General features: G+C 36.8%; 1 protein-coding gene across 3 annotated transcripts in view; it reads left to right on the top strand.

Moving 5' to 3' along the window:
• Positions 1-13,034, top strand: part of ATRNL1 (attractin like 1) — a 523,512-nt gene that overhangs the window by 87,949 nt on the left and 422,529 nt on the right. The gene's annotated exons all lie outside the window — the stretch shown is intronic.

Raw genomic sequence — 13,034 nt, forward strand, 5'->3', positions numbered from 1 at the left:
CTTTTCTGTGCGCTACTCACAGCATGGTCCTTCCATTCTATAGCTTTATCTTAGTTTTTTTTCCTACCCAAATGTAGGACTTTTCATTTGTTAACTGTTGAAACTCATTTTACCAGTTTATGCCCATTATACTAGCCTGTTATTGTTGTCCCGAATCTTGTTATTGGTATCTAAGCAGTGTACTATTTTTCTATTTTTGTGAAGATTATAAATTTTTCACCTTCTTTATGTCAACTCTTTTGCTTTTATCCATTTTGAGCAGAATAAAGGCAGAGTTTTTTTTTTTTACCTTTCCTAGAATTAAATTGTCAAACCCCCCCCCCCCAATGGCTTCTCCATGCCTTCATCAAGGCTGTTTCCATATTCCAGTACAACAGATTATCAACACCATAAAAAAAAAGCATAGCAGAAAGAAACACTTCTGAAACAGGTAGCTGCTAACTAAAGAAATAAATGAGAGCCTTTCTAAAAGACAAGGATATTACTAGTAATATATTGTTAAATTTGATAAGGAGCAAAAAGTTCATGAACCCAGCTCTGCTTCCAGCATGTACTTGAGTGCTCTCTGATCAAAGGTAAAGATTTCCTCTGCTTCTGGGGAAAGTCATAATTCTCAAAGGCTCTCCCAGTGCTTTGAATACAATTCATTTCTGATTGCAAGATGTAATGAGTTGGCCTTCCTGACCAAGGCTTGCAGTGTGAAAGACATTCAAAGAGGTGCTCAGTGAATGAATTATCAATTGCAGAATTCCTTTTATCAAATACAATAAAGAAAGTTCAGATTAACATAACTTTTCATCATAATACTTTTACCATTTTCAAGGTTCTATTTGACTGGGTCCTTTGTACCCATGTATCTCAGTAGAAAGGATATTTAAGTGGGCTTAAAGAATCTTTTTAGCTATCACATCCTGAATTTGTGCCACGGGAAGCCAGCAGTCTCTTGATAGCCTGGATAATAGTTTACTGCTTTGGTCCTCTCAGTAGGAAGCTTCATGTTACTACCACCTGTCATTTCTTTCCCTACAGAATAGAAACAGGAATCCATACCTTTGCTGATCCCAGTAGAGTTCTCTATCTCATTAATGAGGCTTGTGGAAGCTCTTTTTCATCCAAGGGTCCAGAAACTTTACCAGCAATGAAACCTTGGAGTCTATTTTGAAGGTCCAGAGCAGGGGTGGACGTGTCACACAGAAGCTGCGCCCAACCCATTGCCGGCATTGGCAAAACAGTCCCGATACATTGTGTGATGTCACATGACGTCGCGAGTTTGCCATGTCTGGTCTAGAGAGTAAAACATCTTGATGAGTTTAGGCATGTAACTTTTTCTGTCTTTCCATTTTCTCTATTTCACTTTCTTCCATTTTTCAAGATGCTTCTTGGTACTAATCTCTCCACAAGCGTTTTCTTATTATGCTCAGGAAACAAAAGCAAAATAAAATTAGGCACATATACTACAGTTCACAAGAAGAGTTTACTCTGTTTCTATCTTCTCTGATGAATAACAAGTGTATCTCCTTCTTCCAAAACTTCTGTTAGTTCCCTCTGTTGCTTCTTCAGTAAGCTGTGTCTTCCTTATGCTGTGGTGACACAGTGGTTAGAATGTAGTATTGCAGATCAACCCACAGCCAGGAGTTTAATCCTGACCAGCTCAAGGTTAACTCAGATTTCCATCCTTCCAAGATTGGTAAAATGAGGACCCAAGTTATTGGGGACAATAGGCTGACATTGTAAACCTCTCAGACAGCATGTAAAAACTATGGTGCTCTAATAAATCTAAGTGCTATTGCTATTATATATTCCCTGAAGCTGCCTCAACTAAGTAATTCAGTAATAAGCAGTGTTTCAGCCACATATAATAGGCAAACAGCAATATCATTTGCAATCAGCAGTATGGAAATCAGTGGCAGCACTTAAGAATCAAGTAATAGTAGTTAGGAGTAAATAAGATGCATGACTAATACAGGAGGTAAAGACAGTTGATTTTAAAATATATTTAGATTAATGAAGATGCAGCAACCTTTTGTTATTTCATGACTGGCCGTATCATTTTCTTTGGTAAACAATTGAAATGATTGCTTCCATTTCAGCTTGAACAGTGCTAGAGATGAATTGTCATGTCTTGATGAATGCTTTAGGACTCATTTTAACATTTATTTTATACTGGGAATTCTTTTGATATGTCAAAGAGATATACTTTTAAATATTTGTAATCCTTGCAACTAATTGTTCTATTATGACTGAATCTTGAGGATGTGGTTAGAATATGTGAAGACTTTAAGGCTTACATGCTTGTTGCTATGATTGATTAAATTACTAGAACAACTAGAACAGAACAGGCTGCAAGGTTAAAGGAGTAAATCAGTGTTTTCTTGTGGTATAGGCAAAATTACACTCCATACGAAGAAACCCACACATGACATGGATATTTTGTAGTTATGGAGTAGTGTCAAATACTTTGTTTCTGAGACAGGGGATTGGGAAAAGGTGGATCTGTGCAAATAATATTAATTATTTGGGCATTTTTCCAGAAGTATTTGGAAACACCCTGATAGCTTTGGTAGATGATTTACAAATGGATGTTGGGAATATAGCCCTGCTAATTCTTTTGGACTTCTTGGCAGATTTGTTAATAAATTACTATTACGCTTTTTCGTGTCTGGTGATATTGTGCTTTGGATGTGCTCTTTTTAATGGTTAGTCCTATTGTTGTTGTTAGTTGCGAAGTCGTGTCTGACCCATCGCGACCCCATGGACAACATTTCTCCAGGCCTTCCTGTCCTCTACCATCTTCTGGAGTCCATTTAAGCTCACGCCTACTGCTTTAGTGACTCCATCCAGCCATCTCATTCTCTGTCGGGTTAGTCCTATTAAGACCAGCCAAAAAATGATAGTGAAAGGCTGGTGTTCAACATATAAGTCATGATCTTATGTGACTGTCCACAAGATTCCATCTTCTCTGCATAAAATATTTGGGAAAAGTCATCCATAACTTTCTTTTGTTACCATCAATTCTAAATAATCTGGGCGGTTATATGTTGTCTAAGTCTGATACTGAGCTAGATAATAAACTGAATATCTAGATAGAAAGTTTTCTTTTTAAATAAGAATAGAAATGTATGATTGAGAAACAGCCTGTTTTGGAAGAGTTGGTTTCTCCCTCCTTTCAAAGGAAAATGCACGCTCTGGAAATGATCCACAATTTCAGATTGTGGTTTCTCTTTGGGCTACTTGAGGAATTATGAACTAATATCATAGAAATGCTGGCATGTAAAGAGAGCCAAACTCACCTCACAGGGTTGTTGTTGTGAAAAAAATTAGAAGATGAAGGTGTATTAGATACTGTATGTTTGCGGACTTGAATTATTTGTAAAAATAATAAAGATGGGATATAAATAAATACTTTTTTAAAATTTGCACTGATTAGTATAAGGCAAATATGATCAATTTACTTCATGTGAAGGTCACATTATAAAATCATTCTTAAAATAACATTTAATGTCTGTGGGTATATAAATTGGATCCCTTAAAATATTATTTTGGGATCAGCATTATTCTGTGGAATTCATTTATACATTTTTTGCAGAATTAAAAATTGAGTTTTATTTATCTCACAGTGACTTTTTGAAGTTTATTCAACAAACATTTGCTATTTATTTGGCCTAGATTTTATTGATGCTTATGAATTTCTACAATGGGTAGAAGAATTGGGTTATTTTTTTATTTTTAATAAATTGAAAGAGATTGATGAAATTGATATTAATTATGTATGCAGCATTAGAATATTACAATGAATTTGGATGTTATGTTTGGTAATAATGAAGGCTGTGTTTAAATAATATGAAATTAGCTTAACTATATTCCTAATTTATATTTCACCTTGAATAGTAACTATTTTCAAATATATGTTTTTCTTAAGCATGCACTTCTTCATTTACTGCCTCTTGAGAAGTTAACTTATAAGGAAAGTGATGGTTCGGAATACTGAACTGTGTTCTTTAAGAAAATGTATTATTGTGTTATGTGTTATTTAATGTGATGAAGTATAGCATTCTGATAATATTGCTGAGCAGCATTTTATATCACACTTCAGAATTCACAATTCAGTAACTTCAAAGTTAAGTTTGTGAAAAATAAATAAATCTTATCTTTAGGCATAGTTGAAATTTATGTTGCAATTGTTTAATATGTATGATTAAAATTTCATATTGCACACTCTAGTATAGTTAGAACTCTTGAGACGATGATCCTCTAAAATATATCGTTAAACTCTTTTATGACTGAATGCCTTAATTCAATGCCTTTAATTCCTCAATGGAACTGCATCTACATGCAGGGAAGTATATAATGGGGTGCCCCAGGGCTCTGTTCTGGGCCCAGTGCTCTTCAACATCTTCTTTTTTTTTTCAAATTTTATTGATTTTCTAATATAACATTCACATATTTGAAAAGCAATGTGGCGGCTGGGTTGTAATAATTCAATTAAATACAGATATCATTGGTACAGATTTCAAACTACTATCGTAAACATTTCCTCTCTCTTCCCCTTATATATATACTGTCCATATGTAAATTAAAACAATTCTTATTCTGTCAATCATATAAAACATAACTTTCCTACATATATCAATAGTTTTTAGTTTATATATATTCTAATTGTTTTAACAAATAATCTTTTAGACAATGACCTAATTAATTTTTCCAATTCTAATTTCCACTAATATTTAAATTTAACGTTTGATATTTATCATTCCCAAGATTTTAAATACTCCCAATTCCTCTATCACCATTCCTCACAAAATCTAATGCTCAGAATACACGTCTTATCTGTTTAACTTCTCACCCTCTATAATATGATATCCTTATTTTCTGCTAATTTTTGAATTTTTTAAATTAGTGATCAAAATTTCTTTTTATTTCAATATGTAATACTTCCTCTCTAATAATTTTTGTTTTTAACGTTCCAGATAGACTTGTTTATTACTTTCATCAATAGGTTTTTAGCTTATCTATATCCTATTCACCTTTACATGACCTTTATACACAAATTTCTTTCTTTATACACAAATCAATATTCAAATTTAGCTATTAATATTTATGCTGCTAAGTTTTAATGGCCAAAAATTGTTCTTTATCTCAATTCATAGCAATGCTTTATATTCAATATACATGCTTTATCTATTTAAATGTATTTTATTTTAAATTTTCATAAGACGGTCAAAACTCCATTCTTCTTCTGTCTTATTCTAGCTTTTTTTCTTTGCCAAATCATCTTTCATGTTCCTGTTTTTGGGTCATCAAACCAATCTTCTTGTATTGTCATTTATGTTATTTGGCATTGACAAAACCATCCGGTCACCAATTTTTTGAGAGAACTAGTAGATCTGGCAGGTTGTCTCTTTATTTTTCTGTGGTTGTTCTGAATTGTTTATCTTCTCTTTCAACTGTTCTTTTTCTGGATCCTCCAATTCCTTCTGATTTACATAGGAAACTTTTTCCTTTTTCCATTTTCCTTTTTCTGGATTTTCAAATGTCAGCAGTTAATTCTTCTGTCATGGTATTTAAATGTTCCACTTTTTCTATTGTATTTTGTATAGATGGTTCTTTAGTTGTGGTCAAAGTTTGGGTTTTCATATCCGAGCTGCCTTTTTGTTCTTTTCTGTAGCCTCTTAATTCTTTATCAGTTATGATGAGAGTTTGAATAATTGTTTTCAACATTAAAAGAATTTGTTGATCTTTATCCATAAAGAAATTCTGTTCCTGATCTTCTTCCATATTGGTATTTTAGACTAGAGGCTTTACAATTAGGAAATCCAAAAGAAAGCAAAAGTTTTTTTTCCCTGAATAAGAAGCACAGCAGAGCTTTTCACAGATGTTATTTCAAAATTTTCAAGGTTGCATATATCTTATCTGTTTTCTGGGCTGTCAGCCAAGCCCCTGAAGAATAACAGATTGAGATACCATGTTTGACCACATGGTGTCGCCTTTAACCTTTAAAGCAGGAGTATCAAATTCAATTTCATTGAGGGCCACATCATCATTGCAGTTGCCCTGCTGTCCTCACAGCACCGAGAAGTTGAGCCGGGAGGTACGAAGCTCACCAGCTTTACACCTTGCTGCCTGCTGAGACTGGGCAGGCTGGAGGCTAGGAAGCATAGCACTTCTCATCAGTTTTTGCGCCACCTGGCTCAGCCTCTCGGCACTGTGAGGAGAGCACCCCGCTGCCTGCCAAAACCCCTCCCCCAGAGTCCATAAAGCCGGATATGTGAAGTAGGCGAGGGCCATTTGCTGGCTACTTGCAGGTGATGGTGTATTTCTTCATTCCTCACAAAGGGTGACACCTCCCCAGCATGCACCCAGGGGGTGGGGTCGATGTGGCAGGGACTGGTTCCTTGCTGTTTCCAGACAATCTTGTGGAGCTAAGACTGAATGCGTTTCAGCATAGATGGCCACCACAAAATTGTACATTGGCTCCCGTCTGGCCTGGGCCAGGGCCAAGACAGAGGGGGCAGTTCCATTACTGTTTCCAGGATGGCTTCGCGGCCCACATGAAACCACTTTGTGGGCCGCATCCGGCCCCCGGGCCTTGTGTTTGACATGTCTGCTTTAAAGTTTCCCTTTGAGTCCCATTTTTTTTCTCCTCAGTTTTTCTTCTTGTTTGTACAGAAAACCCCAAATTTTCAACAGAGATAGATAGTAAAAAATAAAGAGTAAAAAATCTTTCAGTCCACAAGCTTTAGGAAATAAAATTCCAATTGGGATCCAGTTATTTTTTTCAATGTTTTAAACTCCCTATGGTAGTCGGTCGCCGCTCTTTCTAGAGGGAGAGTTAAAATCTCCCTTCCCTCACCACAGGGAGGAAAATGCTTAGCAGCTTATTCAGGTACAGAAAGTAATTAGAGTGTAAAAGAGATAAATCTCACCCAGTCTCTTCCATGCTGCTTTAAGGTTGCCTGGTGGAAAGTGTGACTTCAGCTGTCTGCAGCCTAGGGACGAGCCATATTTCTATCACCGGTCCTTTCGTCTGCCGGTTTGGAAGGATTGCCAGTTCTAATGGGAGAGTTGCTGCTCTCCCACGATCCAGCGAGAGCCCCTCCTTGCTGGTCGACTCTTCTGGGCGACTTTCAGCCCTTTTCAGGGGCACCCAGCAATGCGAAACTGAATGGGTGAGAGAGAGAGCAAGTCTCCCAGCCATCCATGGTGGCCGCGTGGCAAACTGGAAGTCTGCTCTTCAACATCTTCATCAATGATTTGGATGAGGGGATATATGGGGAACTCATCAAATTTGCAGATGACACCAAGCTGGCAGAAATAGACAACACTCCAGAAGATAGGCTTAAGATACAGAAGGATCTGGACAGACTTGAACACTGGACACTAACTAACAAAATGAAATTCAGTGGTGAAAAAAGCAAGGTTCTACATTTAGGCAAGAAAAACCAAATGCACAAGTATAGCATAGGTGGCACCATACTTAATAGTAGTAACTATGAGAGGGACCTCGGAGTCCTAGTAGACAATCACCTAAATATGAGCCAGCAGTGTGCTGCAGCTGCCAAAAAGGCCAACACAGTGCAAGGCTGCATTAACAGAGGGATAGAATCAAGATCACGTGAAGTATTAATACCATTCTACAATGCCTTGGTAAGGCCACACTTGGAATACTGCATCCAGTTTTGGTCACCACGATGTAAAAAAGATGTTGAGACTCTAGAAAGAGTACAGAGAAGACAACAAAGATGATTAGGGGACTGGAGGCTAAAACATATAAGGAACGGTTGCTAGAATTAGGTATGTCTAGTTTAACGAAGAGAAGGACAAGGGGGGACATGATAGCAGTATTCTAATATCTCAGGGGCTGCCATAAAGAAGAGGGAATCAAGCTATTTTACAAAGCACCTGAAGGCAGGACAAGAAGCAACGGGTGGAAACTAATCAAGGAGAGAAGCAACCTAGAACTAAGGAGAAACTTCCTGACAGTGAGAACAATTAATCAGTGGAACAGCCTGCCTCCAGAAGCAGTAAATGCTCCAACACTGGAAGTTTTAAAGAAGAGACTGGACAGTCATTTGTCCGAAATGTTGTAGGGTTTCCTGCCTGAGCAGGGAGTTGGACTAGATGACCTCCAAGGTCCCTTCCAACTTTACTACTATTACTACTATTACACTCCAGAAGATAAGCTTAAGATACAGAAGGATCTTGACAGACTTGAACATTGGGTGCTATCTAACAAAATGAAATTCAGTGGTGAAAAAAGTAAGGTTCTACATTTAGGCAAGAAAAACCAAATGCATTGGTATCTTGCTCAATAGTAGTAACTGTGAGAGGGATTTTGGAGTCCTAGTGGACAATCACTTAAATATGAGCCAGCAGTGTGCTGCAGCTACCAAAAAAGCCAACACATTGCTAAGCTGCATTAACAGAGGGATAGAATCAAGATCACATGAAGTGTTAATATCACTTTACAATGCCTTGGTAAGGCCACATTTGGAATACTGCATCCAGTTTTGGTTACCACGATGTAAAAAAGATGTTGAGACTCTAGAAAGAGTACAGAGAAGAACAACAAAGATGATTAGGGGACTGGAGGCTAAAACATATAAGGAAAGATTGCTGCAATTGGGTATGTCTAGTTTAATGAAGAGAAGGATGAGGAGTGACATGATAACAGTGTTCCAGTATCTCAGGGGTTGCCACAAAGAAGATGGAGTCAAGCTATTCTCCAAAGCACCTGAAGACAGGACAAGAAGAAATAGATGGAAACTAACCAAAGAGAGCAGCAACCTAGAACTGAGAAGAAATTTCCTGACAGTTAGAACAATTAATCAGTGGAACAGCTTGCCTCCAGAAGCAGTAAATGCTCCAACACTGGAAGTTTTTAAGAAGAGACTGGACAGCCATTTGTCTGAAATGGTATAGGGTTTCTTGCCTGAGCAGGGTTTGGACTAGAATGACCTCCAAGGCTCCTTCCAACTTTATTATTATTATAATTACAGATTTTTTAGTTTTTACCCCATAATATATAACTAGTGAAATGAAATGCTACTACTCTACATTTTGAAATAATTAATATTATTTTATAATCTAAATATTGCTTAAGTTCATACCAGATGCATAGCCTTTATGTAGTCAGTGGTTTTAGAGAGGGAGAAAGAGAAAAAGAGAGAGGGAGAGAGAAAAAGAGAGAGAGAAAAAAATGGAGAGAGAGAAAAGGAAAGAGAGGGAGAGAAAAAGAGAGAGGGGGGAGAGAAAGGGAGAGAGGGAGAGAGAAAAAGAAAGGGGGAGAGAAAAAAAGAGAGGGATAGAGAAAAAGAGAGAGAGAAAAAAATAAAGAAAGGGAGAGAGGGAGAGAGAAAAAGAGAAAAAAAAGAGGGGAGAGAGGGAGAGGAGAGAGAGGGAAAGAGAAAGAGAAAGAGAGGGAGAGAGGAAAGAGAGAGAGAGAACTCATGCACAGCAGCCTATTTCTTTCTAATTAAACTCTTCAATCAAGCTCCCCACCCTTTGTATGCGCGCAAGTTTTGCGGCTCCCAGTGTTTTCTTTTCTCTGGGAAACGGGTCCAAGTGGCTCTTTGAGTGTTAAAGGTTGCAGACCCCTGATTTAGCATTTAGTGACATTACATTAGCCAGGAGACTACAGTGCTAATACAGAGTAGTAGTTTGGCTGCCTAAGATTGCTAGCCCTGTTCGGTTCATGCTCATGTAGTTTCCAAGGGGTGCCACAGGGAGCGAGCTAGCTCTGCACCAGAAAGAAAGACAAGTGGCCTCCCTGTAGCGTCATTTGGGGCCCTCTTCCTACATTGAAGCCACCTTGCAGATGGGAATTGCCGTTGGGAAGGTCCAGCACCAGCAGGATTCTAACTGTACACACAAAGTGCCAACTTGTCTCCCCACTGAAGTGGTACCTATTTACTCTCAAATAACATGTTTTCGAACTGCTAGACGGCAGAAGCTGAGGCAAGTGACAGGAGTTCACCCCACCACACAGTGGTAGGCCAAGAGCTTCCAGAGCAAAAATCATCTCCAGCATGTTAAGTCATTGAGCCACTATGCTTCTTTTAAACATGTGAGAAAATCAGGTTTCAAAAGGAACATGGAAGATTATGCTTAAAAGGCTTCAGCCAATAATTCACAATGGGAGAAATCCATTTAATTTCATTATACTAATGTATAGCTTCTAATTTTGTGGTGCATGCCATGTTTATGTACAAGTGAGTCATCTTGTAATGGACTCGTTTTAAGTGGCATCACAAATAGTGAATTTGCTGCATAATTTTTTTGCTTAATAATATTAAACTTCTATATCTAGCTTAGATATACACTCCTCAGTATATGAACATTTTTATTCTTTTGATTAGAATTAATAAATATTTATATATTATGAATATTTTTCCAGTTCATTGGCTACAAACTGGTACAGTTGCAGGCAGTACAGAAAAAGTTGAAAACAGAAAAATTGAACATTCCAGTATTATTGCTGTTTTTTTTAATTGTACAAGTTCTTAGAAATTAAATTCAAATGAGAAATGTAAATAATATGACAGCTTTATCAAGTTTGGTTTTATGTGGACTGGCAAGAAAATAAATCAAATGCAATAATAACAATAGCAATAATCTGAATCCAGAAAAATTACAAGGACATCTGGAAAGAAACATTTCAATGTGAAAGACAAAAGTCCTAAGTATTTCAAAAGAAAATGTGCTGAATTCCATGAAAGAACTTGTGCAACAACAAAAGTGTCTTTAAAGCTTGCTATCTAGTCATTTATTTTATAGCAAAAGCAAGTGAAGATTATACTGTTGCAAAAAAGTTGGCTAAACCATGCAGAATAGATCTGGTAGAATTCGTGATATGTAAAGGTTTTGTCATTTTTTTGTGATGTGGAACTAATGAAACAAATAAAACAGAGCATAACAGGTTTCCTTTTTAGATAGATGATTCCATTGATGTTTCAAGTTTGTGCTTATGCAGAGGAAGATATGCTTATTTGCAAGTCTCTACCTCTCAAAACCATGGGAGCATAAACATTTATTTGACTATTTAGGAGCATGAAATCCTTGGTATTTCTGTAGTAGTAGTATATACACAATGTTGGAGTAGTTGATGTCAAATGTCAGATGCTGTGGTCTGCATAGACGAACAGTTCCATATATTGTCATTCATTGTCTTCATTGTCATGTACTTGCAGAGAAATACATGCCATAAGATTTCAAGGTTGTACAAAACAGTTAAAACTGTGAATTTTGTAAAAGCAAGGCCATTCATTCTCTGGATATTTACTATGCTATGTAAAGAAATGAGGAGCCACATAACTAATGCAAAGTGAAATGAGATGGATGTCTTATGGAAAAATGTTGGCATGATATGGACTGCAAGAAAAAAATATTTTTATTAGAACATTCTTTTGTATTGGCAGAGAAATTAAGTGATGATGTTGAATATAGAAAATGGCATACATGGCTGATATGGTTACTACTGAATTAATATACCACTGTAAGGATCAACTTATATATAACTATTGTATTACCGTATATGCCGGCGTACAAGGCGACCCGGCTTATAAGACGACCCCCATCTTTATCGCTGAGTCGCATTCCTAGAACGTCGTCTTATACACCGGAAACTACCAGTATTTACGGCGTATGATGGCATATAAGACGACCCCCATCTTTGGCGCCGATTTTAGCACTCGCGGAAGTCACCTTATACGCCGGCATATACGGTATATATAACTTCAGAATATAATGGATGCAGTTCAACAATTTTTCCAAAATTCAGCAATTTTTATTAACAAATTTTTCTCAGAGAAAATGTCTAATCTTAGTGATGCAATCCTGTCTGATTTCTATGCCACAATTTAGGAATATTTTTCCCTTTCAAAAAAAGAATTTGATTGGGTCCAGAATCCTTTTGTTGTGCCTACTTTTGCCATTAAAACTTAAATAATAATTGAAAAAATCATTTAAAATACTAACATCATTTCCTTGTGAAGAATTTATGAATTTCTGGATATCAAAGAATATTCTGAAATTGCCAGTCAAATTAGATTACAATAAAGTCCAATTCCAGATAGCACTGCAGTACTCTGTGGTGATGCTAATATCTTCATGAGCATCTACAACCTTTTTTTAATGACTTCTACAAATAAATATCTCCAGCAAAGACATATTTGTTCAGTGTGTTTAATAACTTCAGGTTATCTGAGGGGTTGTCTCTTGACTGTCACATCTACCTGACCCACTAGAGTTGGGAGGCAAGGATTGTTGTGCTTCCTGTCTCTAAGGAAGTACATCTGGAAGAAGGGCCTTCTTCTCTCTCTCAGGAACATTATCCCTCCAGAAATTAGACTGGCCCCCACTCTGACACTTTTTCATAAGGCTCTGAAAATGTGGTTTTGCCAGCAGATCTGGGGAATCCAAAGTGGGATGGAACCCATTAACTGGTTGATTTGAGTGTGTGTTGTTGCTAAGAGGGGATGGGGAGGGGTTTATTTTATTATTATTTTATTACTTTTTACTTTTCTTTTTTCTAAATTGCTTTTTTATTATCTGTAAGTTACCTAGAGTCTCTGTGAGCGAGTAGGTAGCTGTATAAGTTATCTTAAATACATACATACACACACACACACACAAAGCAATATCTTGTTTATGTATTGTTTATTTAACCAGAATATATTTCTCTAAGACTTACAGAAACTATGATAATACTATAGGTCACAGTAAATAAATAATTTTTATTTTAAAAAATTAAAATTTGTGTGGAGAAGTTTTATTGGCAAGATTTTGGAAGTGATTTGCCTTGCTGCCTTCTTAGGACTGAGAAAGAATGATTGACTCAAACTCATCCAACTGGTTTTGTATTAACGCACAATTAGAACTTACGGTCTCTCATAGTATCTAGCTTGGTGCCTTAACTGCTACATCAAACTAGCTTTCTTTTAAGTCACAATACTGCAAGATTATAGATAATTCTAAAAGTTCATAAATTTTCTCTCATCCCATTGCCATTTTGTACAAAACTCCAACCATGATTTCTA

This window comes from Crotalus tigris, unplaced genomic scaffold (genome assembly GCF_016545835.1).
Source record: "Crotalus tigris isolate CLP2741 ecotype Arizona unplaced genomic scaffold, ASM1654583v1 scf7180000018468.2839379, whole genome shotgun sequence".
Taxonomy (NCBI): domain Eukaryota; kingdom Metazoa; phylum Chordata; class Lepidosauria; order Squamata; family Viperidae; genus Crotalus; species Crotalus tigris.